This window comes from Poecile atricapillus, chromosome 1, assembly GCF_030490865.1.
Source record: "Poecile atricapillus isolate bPoeAtr1 chromosome 1, bPoeAtr1.hap1, whole genome shotgun sequence".
Lineage (NCBI taxonomy): Eukaryota > Metazoa > Chordata > Aves > Passeriformes > Paridae > Poecile > Poecile atricapillus.
Genome location: NC_081249.1, coordinates 23,098,289 through 23,111,384, shown reverse-complemented (window position 1 = coordinate 23,111,384; position 13,096 = coordinate 23,098,289).

Sequence of the window (13,096 nt, the reverse complement as noted above, 5' to 3'; positions counted from 1 at the left end):
TATAGCTTTGAAATATTAATTCCTATTAGAAAAATGATTTAAAGTAGGAACCTGAGGTTGACCCCAAGATATGAGCTGAGAACAAAACAAAGTCAAATCTTTGATTCAATAAAATCAAAGTATTAACAGAGAATTTATTTTAAAATTACTGAAAATAGAAACAATATAATTTGAGAAATTGTTCAGTGATGTAACTGAAAAAAAAATTACAGAACTAAGATAGCCTTGTAAACATAATTGAAACAGAAGAGTCTGAAGAATTATACTGTCTTAATTTTTCAGATGCTAAGAAATATTTATAAGGGCTCTTATAAATATCTTATGGTCTCTCTGAGGACCTCAAGGTTCAGCTCGGTGCCAGAGCACTTTTCCAGAGAAAGAGCTTGTCTCATACTCTATAATTGTTAGCAAAACTTTTAATTAATAGCTGTGCTAGAATTGGACGTACTTAAGTTATCACAGGTTTCTGAACAGCCCAGGCTTAATCTTTATACTAAGGTAAAATTTTTGTGGTTACTTTGATGCCTTTTCGTGGTCTTAAAAAATTGAGAGCCATACATGGTTAAGGGGTAAGAGGTTTTTTTAAAGGGTGCTTTAATAAAGATCTTTATTGATACCCCACTTTGCCGAGGTAGAACACGCTGCAATGCACACACACAATGGACCAGTTTATAAACCTTACAAAGGAGCATTTTTTTGCAAGGATGCTCCAATGGGAGGCCTGGAAGAATGATATGATATTCCCCCATCTGATGAATTCCCCCCCCAGGTGGGCCATATCTCTACTTTGCAGGATATGTTCTAGAGGAGGCCTTGGTTTCCCAAGATAGTGTAGGGATTTCCAGTCTCCTACTATGAGGCCTTTAGGATGCTTGGTCTCCTGGCCTAACAAAATCCTAGGACTATGCTAAGCTATCAGACTTAATAAATTACAAGTATGCATGCTAAGAACACTAAGGATACATAAAAGTTATAATAAAGGTCTATAAAAGGAAAAAAAAAAATCTTGCCATCAACCTAAGACACCCTGATCTTGTTCTGGGTCAGTTTTCACTATCATTTTTTCTGCTGTTTTTTTGCCTACAACTTCACCCCTGGGTGATCACAATTCTCCTTGAAGTCTTGAAATGAGATGAGGGCTTAGACATTCTATTCATGGGACACTAGCACAAAGTCAGCAATAAGTAACCTTAATTTTTCCTCAGTAGTCTCTTTTCTGTTCATGTGAATGGCATTATCCATCCCAGACCACAAAGCCCTGTGCAGAGGCATTACTTCCAAGATGACTTCCTTGAAGTTCTAAGCACACTTGAGTCTACGGCTGAAAATATAGGACTTTTTTTGCTGTGTTAGATCAAATAGTATTTACTTGTAACCAACTTACCATGTGAGCTGTGGCCTTCCTTGAGAGGAATTTCACCTGCTACATTAATTTGAAACCTCCTTTCTTCAAAATGAGTTGCATTTAATCATGATGTCAACAAGCAGTAGGAAACTGCTAGGATCTTTCACATCTGGATATAAATTTAATCAAAGTCAACAAGCCTGGATAAACAGGATGAGAAATTCTTCATTTGAATTAACCGTGTATTTACTTGTCTTTTTGGTCTTTGTAAGCTCCTGAGCCTGAAAAATAATGCTGTAATCCTGTGTGCACTTAGTACTTTTATTCCTGGAGAATTATAGGCACATTCTTCACATACTTCCCTTAACTTTCCCACAATTAGAAAAGTGGTTGTCAGTTAGCTCCTGATTAAAGCTGTTAGAGGAACAAAAAAAACCGCGTAATTTTTAAAAAAATTAATTTCAGAGATAAATGCACATTTTCTTTTCAGAGAAGAGGGAAGCCTTTGACTGAAGTCTAATTTGTTTATTTAGTTAATCCAGCATCCTTATGTCAGCACATTTGATGGAATATAACTACAGCAATTCCCTGTCTCAAGTCTGTGTATTTTAGCAGTTCATACACATCTCCTTCTTCCTGACAGACTTGTAGTGTCTGCCTAGATAAAGTAGGTGCTCATTGTTCTTGGCTCCTTTCTCTTTTTTTGGCAGAAAGCTCCTTCCTGAAGCCTCTATGTTCTTGGTGGGTTTTGATGTTGTTTTGCTTATTTTGTTTTGTTTCTCTCTATAGTTCTTAAGTCCTGGAAACATGTTTTATCAATTCACAATAAAATTTGAAAATGGGTTTCTTATTTTGATGTGGTAAGAAAGGACTAACCCAACCTCAATATATTGGAGTGACATCTATGTTTTTGGATAGCATGGGAGCAGAGTGCATTTCTTTGTCGCAGAAGCAATCAGCTAGATAAGGTGAATTTTACACAATACTGTTCCCCATTCCATCTTGGCCTGAGAAAAATTCCTGCTACTTTTCTTATTGTAGTGATCAAAGAGAGCCCTATGTATATGTAACATTATAAAATAATCCAATAGGAAATGAAACCTCATTATCTTTAACAAAATCAAAAAAAGTAAACTCAAAAATATATCAGAAACCAGCTTGTCTGTGCAGTGGGCACTCATGTCTCCTTACTTCATGTCTGTCTTATTTGCATGGCCACATTTACATGGGGCCTGCCCCATGTGGTGCCTAGAAAGGTTAGTAGTACTAACTAGTCAGCAGCTGATTGTTCCATGTGTTTTCTCTATTCTTACTCATTGCCTCTGAAGAAAAAAACCAACAAATTAGCCCTTGGCCCTTTGCTTAAGGCTTTTTTCTTGCAGCGTCCAGAACTAGTACCTTTAATTATTTTACAGAATCAGTTTCTATTCTATAAAATGGCAAAACAATATGTAATGTGTTCTGTGTTCAAATCATTGATTTAATTACTTTTATTTGAACACTTATTTTTTGCCTTAGGTATTCAAGCTGAGATAGGGTACATATCAAAGGTTTGTGAAAGGTTCCATTTTACAGATTCCAGAGTATTCCAGCTTGACTGGTGTTCAGTTTCTGTTTCAGAGTCAGAACAAGCCTCACATAGGTCCTATGTCCTTTCTATTAGACCACTGTGTATTTCTTGGATACCTTATGGCACCTCAGATGTCATAGACGCCAGTAGTTAAGCAAATTTTGTCAATCACCTTATCAACGTACTCACTTTGGTCTCAAAGCTGTTCAGTGTATCACATCTTGACACTTGCACAAATATCTTGAAAAAACCCATCATTTTATACCTAACTTATATAGTACAGTAGACAATCTCTATCAATTACTTAAATTCAGTGCTGAAATAAACTCAGTATGTTGTGTCACCATGTGGTACCATTGATAGAAAATTCCATATGCCTTTTAGCTCCACAGATGATTTCTTCTGTTCCTTCCAGTCTACATGGATGAAAAAGTATCTCCTCTTCTAAAACTTGTTGCCTCATTATCATTCTACAGTTAGCTTTGCGTTCCTTTTCTTGCACTTTTTTTAACCTCAGTTGTTGGATCTTTGCCCCTATTGTACCAGTGTTCTATAACAGACAAATCTTTGATGTCATTCCCATTTTCTAAGTTCTCTTCCCATTCAAATCCATTATTTCCCTCCAGGAAACACCTTGACCTTACTCCAAATGTCTTTTTTTTATTTTTTCACTACCATCTATTCTTAGTCTAATATTTAGATTCCTCTTTAATCTCTTCATCTTTCCTTAGATTTTTGAGTATTTTTTTTTTATTTTTTTATTTTTTTATTTAAACCTCTCCTCAGTTATTGCCAGTTATGCTGCCAGGCTGGCTTCGTTTCTTTTTGTGCATCATCATCTCTATTCTCTTCCAATTCGCTTTTGCTTTAACCTTCCATAATTTTCAGTGTTTTCAGTCTTTCTGAATTTCTTCCCAGAATCAATCTTCTTTCCTCAAGAAACTTACTATCAACTTGCCTTCATTCATCTTTATGTTTTTTGTCCAGCTGTTCTCAGCATTTAACAAACATATATTTTATGTTCTGCCGAGCACTCTGTCCACTTTTGCATTTGGTTATTTGCTTTCTGACCAGCATCTTGTTATTCAAATCAATAACCTCCTCTTCCTCATATGCCTGATAGAATGACAGCAGTTCTCAAAACATGGTAGGAACATTCATTTTTTTTTATTTGTCTGCCATTGGATTCCAGATCTTTAAGACCAGATCACAAAATGTTGTATTTAGACAAACAGTATGAATGAACTTTTTTCAAATGTATGAATGAGTTTAAGTAAGCATTCACTAAGCAGAGAAAATTTTGATTTTCAAGGCTTTGTAAACTTGCTAGATTTGTATAGGTTTCCATAGATTTTCAGTATCATAGCATAACTTCCCTGCCAAAGGTCAAGCTCTTTCTCTAAAGACAAGGAATACAAGAACAGTAGTTTTCTGCAAAATATGATTTATGTGTAGCATAATTGGAGAACTAAAAGGACTCCAGATTTGTATAAAAGAAATTTTATCAAAAAAACTCAGACAATTAAATTAAAAGCTGAAAATTTTCTACTCCTGAAACTTTGCACAAAAAAGTAAGTCTGATTCAGGATGCATATAACCAACACCATTCAGAAACAGAAAACTCTTTCAGACTCTCATTAAACACTGTGGCCCAATGCCTTTCCTGTTATAAATTTTTTTTTCTATGCTACAGGCACCATGGAAAATTTAAATGTGGTCACACTTGAGATGGTAGAATATCAAGGAGAATCAATTGGAAGAGTTGTAGTGACTACGTTGCTCAAAATTTTATTTGTATGCTCTTATCCAAAGTTCACTGGCTTTTTAAAGAGTCTATTGACTTCTGTGCCCTTTAAAAGGGGTTTAAGTGCATCTTTCTGAGAGATTACTGCAGGATATTTTTCTCCCTCATGGTAAATTATTTGATTTTTCATTGAACAGACTATTGCAACTGGAAGTAAAAATCTCAAGCACCTAAAATATAGCAGCATTATTTTAAAGCAAAAGCATTATTCAGAATAATTCATTAATGTAAAAGCTAAATTTTAATTTGTGCATGGGCATTTGGAAAGAAATTAGTCAATGTTAATATCTTTTAATAAAGAAATAGTTTCTGAATTTCAGATTTTCACCTGAGAGTTTTTTAATGATTTTATGATTACACATGAAAGGTCGTTTCAAAATGAACTGATTACATTTCTATTTATCTGTTATATTCAAGACTGTATAGACATGGTTCAAAATAAATTTGTGTGCATAAAGCTATATAAAAATTCTAGATAAACATCCTGCATAAATGGATTTTTATGTTGTCCAGCAGAAAATAAATACTGTTGAGCTAATATGATCATTTGCCACAGCTCTCATTGATCTGTGCACCTTAAGATACAGCTGGGTTCAGGGGCCCTGGCTGCTGCCACTCCTCTTCATCTATAGCCCTTACATCAACAAAGTAAATACACACAACCAAGGAGCTACTGCATCCCTGATTGGATATGAGGTATTCTCTTTTGTGGTTCTGTGTGATAGATTAAAACATCATTCATCATGAAAAAAGAGTTTAAACAGGCACACAAAAGGCCACACTCTATAAATATAGTTGTCTAATAACCATATAAAACATTTCTGTAATTAAAATTTAAGCAACCTATTTCCTCTTTGCTAGTCAAGTCAGTGAAGACCTAATCCTAATCAAAGGGTAACATGCACTGAAATAAACAATTTTTCAGGGTGATCAGATTCCTGGGAGATAATACTATGATATTAAATAATAACAAGTCTCATTCTTCTTATTCAATGATTAAAATTTGTTATAACGGGATAGAGTATAGAATGATAGCATTTTAAAGTACTATGGTTCCTAAAATTTATTTAAGAATGCCACCAAGTAAATTCGTCAGCCTAGATTGAAAATCATCCTTCAGCCCAGAAGTAGAAGATTCTTGAAAGACAATACACACACCCCAATGCTTGCTTTATGTTGTACAAGAAATAAACAAAACAGTATTTACATAATTGTGATCTTAATTTGGCATGAATGGATGGAGTATTGGACATTGCACTCTCTGGAAGATTTTTCTGCGATGGTGTTGTCACCCTCGTGATGTTGAAAGACTCAAATTTTTATAGCCTTTTGTGTGAGGCACATGAATAGAAGGCAATATGTGAATTAGAGAGGCTAAAGTGGAAGAGGCACAAAGTTCAGCAGTATCTAGGAAAACTGGTTTATAATTCCAAGCTAATCAGTCTTAAATGTGAACTTTCTGCATGTGGACACCTAATTAAGTTTTCAGTGTTAACCTTACATGGGTTTGCTTTTTCTAATACAGATAAAAGGCTGCTTTGTGAGGTTGGTATATAACCTTGACAATATCGTTTAACTTTTTCTCCAGAGTCTTAATATATTCCAGCTATCTTAACCTTTAGTATTTAAATTCAAATTTGAAAAGCAGCATGCTACTAAATAAATACCACCGAAATTTAAAAATGCTACTTATAGACTGTTCATTACCTAAGGAAAAGTGGAAAAAAAAATAGGAGCCTGAAAATTTATGTATGCATTCAAAAATGTCTCCAGTCTAAAGAAGAAATGAAAATATTTTGCTAGCTCATTTTTTACATCTAGGATCAGCTTTCATCTATGCCCATATGGAAGAATACGAGCACTGAGCCTGGTTGTGTTAGACCATACAAGCACTTCTGATACCTGTGTTGAAACTGACAAGCCTCTGAAGGCCTCTAAGCACACACAGACACAAATTGAAACCACAACATTACAGTCTTGGGATTTGGTCCATCTGGCAGCAACTTGGCAGTTTGCATATATGTTGATGTAGCTCAAAGTTGTTCACTGAGCAGTAATTCATTTTCTCATCTACAACATATGCAAAGCCCAAATTTGTAGGTTTCAGTTACTAATGTACTTATTCCCATGTTTAGAAACACTAATCTTACACAGGTGAAGGCTTACAAGATGAAGAAAAGTTAAAGACAAACCCCCACATGTAATATAGAAATATACAAATGAAATGAGCTTTGGTGAAAAATTTTGATCAGTTGGAAGGTCATTTGACACACAGGAGTTTTATCTTCCTACTAGAGATCAAAAGACCTTCTGTCAGAAACATTTTTTTTTGTCATTCTGTTGTGGGTTTGTTCTGTGACCATTATCCATTCTTTGGCCTTACTGACAAAATTTTCTCACCAATACAGTTTGAATAATGTAGCTAGGTAGCAGAAATATCCTAAAGCATTCACTAATTTATTTCACAATGCATAGAGATAAGAAATGACAGCCAGATGTTAAATATTACCCACATCACTAATCTCCATTTGATTGCAAAAATGAACAGCTAAGTGCTATAATTGGAAGTACAGTACTTTTTCCTTCTTTTCCTTCCATAAGTCAAATGGTACAGTGAGGGTAAATGTCCAGTCTCAAAGCTGTGCCTTAGTTTTTAACACAAGAAATGTTAAAACAAGAAAGTCCAAACTCCTCAGGTCAGATCTTATTGTGTAAGAGAGTTAATGTCAGATACACTGTGGAGAGGGGCTGAGTAGTTGCATAACATTAACTGCTTGTAGCTGAGTTATGGAGTGTTGGGATAACTGAAACAAAGTTCAGGCTTGTTGCATCACACCAAGATATTTATGTTCTCACATCACCCATGTGAAGCACAATGTACCATGAGACTATTCAAACAATAAAATGTTCTACATAGTGCCTGAGAGGTATGATTTGTACATGTGCTTGCTGTAGGGCATTAATAAAGACAATTCAATGTGTGCCTAGTACCTGGGGAAGATAACTAAGCACTTGAGAAAGGTATTCTGAAAACACAGCAAAAGTTGGTAAACTGTATGAGGAAGAGACTGCATGCAGACTTTTGAAAAAAAAGTTGTTTACAGGATAAAAATAATAATGAAAAATGTCAGCCGAGACACAAATAAAATTTATTAATGAGCATATATTATATAGAAACACAGCAAGACATAACCAAATAGACTGACACACAACAAGGTGACCAGTATACTTGCTCCCTTGGAAATCACCATTCAGGTAGTCTCCTCTTCAGCAGCAGGGGAGAAATTTGGTACTTGCTCTTGATCCTCTCAAAGTGCATCTCTGTAAAAAATATCTTATTTACTTGTCTACTCTCAGTATCTACATGACCAATGCATGGCAGGAAAGACAATAAAATCATCTTAATTTCACGTTACCCCATAGTGGTTTGCATCAAAGCTTTTCATATCACCTTCAAATGAAAATTAATAATATAAGAAATTATAGTATCAAAATTCAGTCTGATCAGTACAATGATATGATCATCATACTGATGGTCAGAGGAAGATGATACTTATTTAAAAAAATTTTAGGGGAGTTAATTTCAGCTATCACACTCATTCTCACATGGATTTTGCTCATTCACATACATATTTTCACACCTACAGAGTCAAGATCACCATGATATGCATGTCCACATTGCCTGTCCAGGAACATTTATGTGTTTTAAAGGGCTGTCTTGGATTCTTCTCGACTGACATCTATGGATGCTAACTCTGAAGCAGGCAGCATAGTGCCTGTGGGATAACAGGCCACATAACTCTCTCAGTCTTGCCTGAGAAAGTGGCCTGAGAAATCACAAGGAGGAATTAAAACAATCCTCAGAGATAGAAAACAGCCTTGTAGGTGCTGTTTGTGAGTTTCTTGTTTTCTTGCAAGAGAAAGTTGAGGGGTGGTGAACTCCACTGACCAATGATGGTGATGTGTTAGTTTACTAATCAATAAGAGTTTCTCTTTTCTGTACTTTTCACATATTGGTATATAAAAAAGACCTGAGGTAATAAACTGGGAGAAAATTCTCCATTTCGATTCTACAAGAGAGTCTGTGTAGTTCTTCTTGCCGTTCCCAATAGAGCGACAGACATCAATGACGTTTTGGTTTTTTTGACAGAATTTTAATACTCTGCAATAGGTGGTATTAGACAGTCCTTTGCTTCGGTATGTTACTTACTTCAGCTTCCATAAACCTTAGCCAAGGTTGTTGTTCTGAGGGTTTGTTTCTTGCTTTTTATTTTTCAATATAACTTCGGAATCTGCACATATATCTGGCTATAGTTTATTTTCTTGGTAGGGTAACGTTATGTACTATAACCTTGCTTTCATGTTTCGGCTGTTTAGGTTGCATGACCTCCTGCTGATGAGTTGTTCTTTGTGTGGTCTATTCAAAAAACAGACCTTTTGATCTTGATGAAAAAAGCCTCTGTTTTGCTTGTTTTTATTGCTTGTGGTGGTATTGCTTAGAACAGTGCAATGTTAGCATGGCTTGTGCCTGTGAAAGTCTATATAGATCCAAGGCAAAGACTTGGCAGTGTTACAGCTGATTCTGGAAGTGTATTTAAATTGAATATCAAGGGGAATCTTATTAGTAGTTTTTTTTTTCAGCTGATTCAATTTGATTCTTATAGTAATGATTATGATTTAGAATAACACCTGGATGTTATTACTAATAGCAGCTGAAAAAAAGGGAATATTTTCTAAGAAATATTGACTGTGACCCATGCCTTACCTATCTATATCCCTGAGGAAAATGGCATCTACAACAGCAGCCATTTGTAGACAGTTGAAAATATCTGTTTCTTGAAATGCCCTGGATGATCAAAATATCTCATTGGTCATTGCATTACATAAGTCCTGAAATCTCTTCCCAGTCTGTGCTACAGAGCATCTAGCGGTGAATAGGAGAAAAAACTCTGGAATGAGCAGTCAGCAGCACATTCCTCTGCTATATTTCTTTTGCAAAAATTTACCTACAAATCTAATCCTACGTTCTGCCATAATACGAATACAGCCAGAGTTAGAAATTGCTCAAGGACTTCTGTTTTATCAGACCTTGTTTTCCTCCATAAAACTAAAACACACTTTAAAACCTCCCCCAAAAAATGGTCTATTCCTCTTAGTTTCCAGGTTTTTATTTTCATACCAAAGCAAAGAAGAAAAAGAAAAAATATAGCATTTAGTTGCTGGACTTAAATGCAGAGTGGGATACGTTAAATTATCTTCCCGTAGAAATGAACAACTTTTTTGAGCTTTACAGTTGCATTTTAAACATTTATAAAGTCTTTGACTCATGTTGGAAAAGCTGGCAAATTGGCAAATGTATGACTTCCTGGACAAAAGACTTATTTACTTGTCAAAAAAAACCGTTCCTGTTGGAATTGGTTTTGTAGCAATAAACCTCTTTTTAAGGCTAAGAGCTTCAAAATTATTTTTTTTTTATTATACTTTTTACTCCATATTATTACCCTGCAATATGACTTTTTAACCACCAATTTATTTTTTTTTTAAATCACATGTAACCTGTTTGAAAATACATACTTAACTGAAAACTAAAGCCTGTTTGTCCTTTTTAACCTCTTCACATTACAAGCAGAATACTATTCAAATGTATTTTTCAAAAAAATATTGAATAGTTTTTGTTTTCCCTTGGATAAAATCTCTCTTAACACTTGAATATAAACTAAGAGGGTGAAAAACAGGTGGAAAAATACCCATCTTTTCTAACGCTATTTAATGTTCTGGACAGCGACTGGTATGTAGAATATATACAGTGTAATATGTACAGTGACTGTATATAGAATACATAATAGTTTAAAATCAAACAGAAATAGGATCCATATAAAAAAAAATTACTGTCCTCTGTCTCAGGCAGAATGAATGTCTGAGACATACTTATATTAATACCTATCTAAAATACTACTAGAATAGGAATATGTGCATTCTTCCTATATCAGGTACTTAGAGGTATTAACAAAGGTCTGACAGGAAAACAAAAATGCATTAACCTTTTTGTCTGATTTACTTCAAACTTTTAAGTTATTTACAGTTGATTTGTGAATTATTAATATTTATCATATTAATTGACAATATATGCAAATTCATAAGCAGCTACAAGGAAATAGTAATTAAAATCATCACCTTACGGGTTTCATTAGGTAGAAAAGCAGCTTCAGTAATGAAAATAGTGTATTATTGTATTATTATTATTATTATAAATATATTTTAAAATCTGCTATATTTCATTTTAATAGTTAAAATATTACTCATACTTTGCTAATTTTTTTCTGCTACTAGCATAATAATCTTTCAACATCTGAAACAACTCTATCTTTTATTATGTTCTTACTCACAGAACATTGGATCAACAATCATGTATGTATGTGTGTGTGTGTATATATATATATATATATATATATATATATGTACTGAATTTTTCACAGAAACAGTTTCAGTGGCATCAAAACAATTGTCATACAAAAATGTGTCCTAATAATCATCTGCAGTATTTTGGTGTCTTGTGTTCCATAAATTAACATAGTAAGATACCAAATTCCTATGTGAAAAAATTATTAGTCTGATATTTGTACAGCTAGAAGGGTAGAAGATTTTTCTTTTTTATTTCTGCCTGGCCAAACAGTAAAGTGCATGATGTTATTCTCAGCTGTCTAAAAATGTTATTTGTTCACATATACATGTATTTTGGTCTGTTTTATTTCTACACAATAGGTTTTGGCATTTTTTTATCCATCTTTTTTTTTTTTTCTTCTAATCTACCAAAAATTGCAAATTATGTGGACAACAGAATATGAAGCACAGAAAAAAATTTACTCCCCTTATATTTTAGTACTCTGGAGATCCATATTGTCTGCTCTCTAAAGGCATCAAAATGAATTTTTTACCTCTGAAATGCTAACAGATGGAGTCCTTTCAAAAACAATAGGGAACAAAATGTGAATAAGATTTCAATTATTATGGCAACTAGAATCAGAACCATCAGGTACTGAAGGTTCAAATGGAAAACACAACAACAAAGAAATTCCAGGGAACATTGCATCCCAGTGAGGGGGAAGTTCTCCTGTTTTATTTTCCACTGGACTGGGCGCTGGTTACCGGAGGAGTGGGTAGGAGAAGCTCTATGGTACCAGCTTCCAAGCCAGAGATCATAATCATTGTGTAACTCTTAGAAGTAAACTTAGTAAAATTCATAAGTAAAATTATGAAACTTAGAAGTAGAAATGGAAAAACATTATTGTTTTTGAACTGTGCACAGAGATACAGAAAAAAAATGTGAGAACACTTCCTACGCTTCTTTCACCTGTATTACACCTCTGTAATGCCTGTAAATTAACCTCTAGATCTGCTCCTCTGCAGTGTTTCTTTGTATGGCAAAATAGTTTCTTAACTAGAATTTGTGCATTTCTCTTGTATGGTGTAGGATAGGTATAGAAGAAGCTGTTCCTGAAGAATACTCCCTAAACTTCAGCTGTAGGACCTTGTCCTGAAGATGTACTTACATATTTAGCCTCGCTGTCCACACTGTAGGACTTTCCTGTGTCATATTCTACCAAAATCTGAAAGATGGATGTATCCTCAACTCCTTTCATTCCACTCTTCCTGATTGTCACCTTCAAGATTGCTTTCATGAATGGATGCCAGGCTAGCAGTGAAAAAAGGCCAAAGTGAATCCTTCAGTTAAAATCCCTATCTGTTAGTTATTCATCTGTGTCGTGGTTTTAAACCAGTAACTAACAAAAGGAAAAAAATTACTTATTTCTTGCTGTGAGATATGGATTAGAACAAGAGCAAAACAGGCATAAAACTTAAAAGGAATAAAGAAAGTTTATTGACAAACTACAATAATAAGAACACCAGAATTAACTTCCAGAAAAACCTTTTCATCTCTTACTACCTACCATTCCTTTGTTCACATGACAACAGAAACAAAAACTTTAGAACTTTGATGGTTTAAACAGTCCCAATTCCTTCTACAGTCTTTTCACCAGTCTTTGTAGAGAAACAGAAGTTTCTTTCTGTTAATTTATGGAGTTTCTCACAAGAAAACTATTTTTGTTATAGTTTTCCTTTTCCCTGATATCAGCTGCCCAGAGCTGCTGTTATCAGAGCCCACTCCTCCCATTCCACATCACTCTGAGGTGTGTATGGGTCATGAGTCTAGGGATGGCATTTTAAGGATGAGTTATTCAAAAGCAAAAGTCTTCTTCATCTGTTTCCGTGAGCTTCACCAGAAAACAGTTTTTCTCATTGCCTCCCCCCAAGGCTTCCAATTTCCGCTTTACTGTTTCCAGCACTTTACTATATCACAATCACTCTACTTTTTACT